Below are 5460 nucleotides of genomic sequence, written 5' to 3'. Positions count from 1 at the left end.
TTTTTTTCAACCAATCCTGACAACAAACTAAAAACGAAAGACCTCAACTGAACAGTCACCTTACATTTGACAACTGCATACTTCTTCTAAAATGCAATGTCTTCGCCTAAAACTGCACCTGCAAATTCTTAAGGGATTACTTTACATATTTTAAGGAACACTGTTGTCAAGACATTCAGTGGTTTTGTATTTGGTTGTTCCTTAAATATTCCAATCAAACATCAACACAGTGATACTCAAATGCATCTTGAGCTCATGAACAAGCATTAGACTGAGAAAAGTGTCACTGAAAAAAGACCACGAAATTGAACGAGTAAAGTACACTGTTAATCGGGGCAGTTAAAGGCCCTTTTTGTTTTTACATATTCCATGTCGCTTCAGTCTTTTAACCTGGTAGGAGCAGAGACACACAGGCTTCAAGTTTGGTCAACCTCCGCCCAGGTTCTTCTTCAAAACCACTGGATGTCTTAACAGCAGTGTTCCTGAAAAACTTAAACTAAGCCCTTAAGGATTTGTGGGTATACTTTTGGCAAACCCAGTGATTTTAAGAAGTAATTTTCTCTCAAGTTTCTGAATGAAATTTCTCCCTTGTTTTCAACCATTCCTGAAAGACTTTGACTAAAAAGTCACCTTACTTTTGATTTTAAGAAGTTTTTTAAAATTCTCTCAAGTGTCTGAATGAAATTTCTCCCTTTTTTTCAACCAATCCTGACAACAAACTAAAATCGAAAGACCTTGACTTAACAGTCACTTACATTTGACAACTGCATACTTCTTCTAAATGCAATGGCTTCGCCTAAACTGCACCTGCAAATTCTTAAGGGATTACTTTACATATTTTAAGGAACACTGTTGTCAAGACATCCAGTGGTTTTGTATTTGGTTGTTCCTTAAATATTCCAATCAAACATCAACACAGTGATACTCAAGATGCATCTCGAGCTCATGAACAAGAATTAGACTGAGAAAAGTGTCACTGAAAAAAGACCACGAAATTTAATGAGTACTGTTAATTACGGGGGTTACTGTCTCAGACTTTCCATTTTTCTTCGAAGTCCCGTAACCTGGAGCAGAGGCGCACTACATTCAAGTTTGGTCCACCTTGGACGTTCTTTTCCCGCTTGGATCCTCTGTCGGGTCTAATCTGGAATAAGAGCCTGTACAACAACAAAGAAAAAAAATCATTTCAATTTCAACTTTACAATTAATGTTGCAAACACACACAAAATCTGACTTATACCTCATAAAAATCCACGATGCTAGTTCACACGATAAAGATTCAAAGTGTGTGTACTCCTTATACTTAAATTCACAATCCACATAGGGCCTATACAATATGTTTCGTAGGTTGTCATAAATTTGCAAAGTATTGAAATTGGAAGAATTAACTGGCATAGAATACTTGTCATGTGTCAATCCACTTATTGTTTGTGAGTGGAGATATTAGATTCTCTGAATATTTATAATACTAAAGTTTTAAAGTTATCAGTGGTGTAGCCAGGATTGTTTTCCGTTGGGAGGGGGGAGAGGAGGGGGGGATGGGGGAGGGGGGGATGGGGAGGGGGGTTTGCGCTCCCCCAGGATTGAAACCCCCTTGGCTAAACGACTGCATAAAGAACTGATCCAAACCATGTACATACACGCCGTACTGGTACGAAGCCTTAACAGCAACTTCCCGCAGCCATAATATGCAAATAGGCTGGGGAAGACCTGAATGCCTTGGAACACCAGGTTGAGTTAGATTACATTGTCTTTATAAATTTATTGCTGGATTTCCAGTGAATGCCTCATGTGCAAAAGCAGATGAGATTATTCATATTGAGTACTTGATTGTACTAGACACCCATATTTTACGTTGATCTAAGAGCTGAATATTGGAGCCCGAAGACCAAATATAACTGGACATAAATCCAGCAACAATATAGAAAATGCAAGGCAAACATGAGTTTCTTCTGCGGTGTTCGTTTTTCCCAAGCTGATTTGTATATGCTGATATTGTAGCCCTATGAGATCGCTGTTCACTCTTTATACGTACAGACTATGGCTGCATTCATGTAGTAATGATAATCGCGGCTATATATTGTGGCCAGATACCGTCACACTACGAAAGCTTTGAACAAGACGACAAAATTACTAAACTGGGACACCTTGTTCATAACCTATACACTTTGGGCCATAACCTAAACACTTTGGGCATACCTTGTTCAGTGCACCCTTGTGGTTAGTAAAAGGCAAGAAGTACTTAACCTTTGCAAAAATTCCAGAGTAGCGGCAGCTTCTACTGGGTACTGGAGGTTGAAGACATAAAAGGTAACAAACCAGAGCTCTATTCCCTTGATGAAGCTGGTGGTGTGAATCAATGCGTTCCCCTCCACACAGACGGAAAACTTGCTGCTTAGGAAATGGTTGTTACCTGCCACAGATACAAAATTATTTTAGGGGCAAAAAACAACAACTTAAAGTGAAGAGTAAATTGATGTTATTTAACTTGTAACTTAAAAATTCATTAAATAAGAAATTATATTTCTACAGGTTTTCCTCCCATGGGGACATTTGACCATAAAAGTGATCCCTAATACATTGCATTTGGATGTGTAAAAAAATATTACTGATCAATGAAAGGGTTGTAGTTTTTAAGCAATTAAGCAAAATTCAAAATGACATTTCTGCTTCTTGCCTTTTATCTTTCTTTCTTGTTCTTTTTTCTTTGTTTTTCATGTTATTAGCAACAGAGTTATGCCATTAATTAAAGAAAATGCAACACACAAGCATAGTCAGAATATGATTTAAAAGAATGTATTATAAGGCTATGATGAAGTTGATAGGTCCAAATAAAACACCCCATTAAAAGTTACTGCAATAAACAAGTATTTACCTGCATATACCAGCACTGGTGTATGGACATCCATGGCTTGGTAGTCTTCAGTTGTTGCCGTTTCCTGTATAAAATGAACAATTATACATGTACTTACAACAATGTTTCTAAAGATTATTACCAACAATGTTTGTAGTCAAGATTTGAAAGCTCAAAACCGAGACCTCAGGACCGAGACCAAGACCTCAGGATCTAAAGCCCAGACCAAGACCGAGATCTTATGGCCGAGACCGAGACTGAGACCTGAGACTAATTAGCTTATGTGAGAAATATGTATTCATTACAAAACCATTTTTTTTTTCCAAATGCTGAGTGAATCGTGTTGTCACAGTGTTTCACTTTAAATTAAAATTGAAGACTGTTGAATACTAGCAGACATTACTTTGTTTTCTTGGCCGGTCAGTTTTGATTGTTTCTGGACGACTAGAACATTATTAGCTTAACACAGGTACCAGTAGCTCAGTCCTCAATCGAACGTCTTCAGTTGAACCTTTTTTTATACTATTTCAAGCAAGGTTGAACGGTTTATGTAGTTTTTGACATATACAACAAATCAACTTGGAAGTAACTTGACCCAGAAATCAAAATCTAAAATTCCCGAGTGATTACACTGTAAAAACTGCAAAAACATCTAATCAAATGTTTCTTCACAGTTTCCCTCTTGTGTGTTTTAAGTTCCACCTTACAATAAAATTGGTTTATAGTTACCTCAAATCCCTTGATGAAGTATTCTTCATCCTCTGTGAAGTAGTGTGGAAGGGTGACATTCGCTGCAGCCTGAGAGACAACATCTGGAGTGGGTGACTGTAGCTTGGCCCTGGATATCAGCTTGCTCAATTGCTCATTGACTTTTTGGTGTTCTTGCATGAACTGTAGGATTGTTTTCCCCTTTAACATGATGTTGGTTGAGAAGATAGTTTTCGTGTCTTGGCCAAGAAGTCGCTGGAAATGGTCCAAGAGAAAAACTGGTTCGAAAAGGAAAGGCAACTTCTTCTTCACTTCTGTAAGCGGAAGAGCAGGTAGTTGGTTGATCAGTGATCTCTGGATCATGTATGTGAGATCCATGTAAGCTTTTACTTTGGTCTCGTCTCTGTTTTTCTTCAGGTATTCCTCCTGAAGCCACAGTCCCTTTTGTTCAAGAGAGTCCTCATCTTCTCCATCAGGAAAAGATGTTGGCTGCCATTCTGCACATCCATATGAGTCTTTGACCCTCTTCTTAGGGAGTTCCCCTGAAGACTGCAGAGATGATTGGTTTTTTTTTTACAGCCATCGCAAGACGTACAGTGTGATGGTTATAATACAAGGCTGTCGAAGGCTGTTGGTGACATGTCAATCACACTTTTCGCTACTGCTCTGAAGGCTGCTCGACTGGCCTTATGTCCAGAGTGTATAAAATCATCTATTATAACTCTTTGGGCCAAAATGCGGTCCTTTGGAGCCGGTCGTTTGTTCTGTTTCAGTGCAGAGAGGAAGCCATGAGGCCAACGATCCTTATTCATCATGAAAGAGTTGTTAGATGTTTTCCTCTTCCGTCCTGTAATACCAGTAGGTTGACCTGAATGTATAAATCAAAAACGTGAATTGTTAAACAGCTAGAAAGGTTGGGTGGATGGATTATTTTCTTACTTCTCTCATAAAATCTCGACCATCAGCATATCACTGCTGTAATTGGATGAATGTTTTTCTGACACATTTTGATTGACAGCTGCAAAATTTACCCTGCAACTTCCCAATAATCTTGACTGGCTTGTAAAAGAATTGGTTATAAGTACATGTACCAGTATATTGATTTCTCATCATACAATTCTGACGTTCCAGGATTGATTTTGAACAAGAGGCCCCCAAAATACAGTTCTGCTTCCCATTCCATGCCTTTCAAAAATATAGTCTGTAGGTCAAACATTATAAAGGTAAAAATGTAAAGCTGCCAAATATTTTTGTGCTGATTGCATGAGGTATTCAATTATATGCAAATTTCAGCATAGTTATTTCCATTTATGCTATGAAAAACAAAACGCACAAAAATGCAAAAAAAAAAGTGATAAAATCTTGCCTCACTTAATTATGAAACATTTAATGTCTATACTTTAAAAAATAATGGAACATTCAGATTGTGCGCACCACTACGCTCACTGCTTATCATGATGGGGACACTAGCCGACAGTGTCATATCATGTGGGCTTTTATTCATAAGGTGGAATTTCGTGTCGGGGTGATGTAAGTCAAATTAGGTTTTGCCCTTCAATGACGTTTAAACACTGTATACTGAGTGTTACCTCCCGAGTGAAAGTTGCAAAAAATCACTCAGGTGGGACTCAAACCCACGACCTCCTGCTTTCTAGTGCAGATGTCCTACTAATCGACCACCAAGCTAACAGGGGTCAGTTGGCTGGTTCGAATCACATGTACATATCAGTGGGTACTGCATGAACTGTTCATAAGATGGAATTTTGTGTGTAGGTGAAGTAAATCAAATTAGGTTTTGCCTTTTACCGACGTAGGCTTTTTGGAGTCTTTTCTTGAAGACAGAAAAGACAACAGGATCTATTTTTTTATTGTATTTTTCAAATTACTGATGATATTTA

Source organism: Patiria miniata, unplaced genomic scaffold (genome assembly GCF_015706575.1).
Source record: "Patiria miniata isolate m_02_andy unplaced genomic scaffold, ASM1570657v1 HiC_scaffold_26, whole genome shotgun sequence".
Classification (NCBI taxonomy): Eukaryota; Metazoa; Echinodermata; class Asteroidea; order Valvatida; family Asterinidae; genus Patiria; species Patiria miniata.
This window is presented reverse-complemented; position numbering follows the sequence as displayed.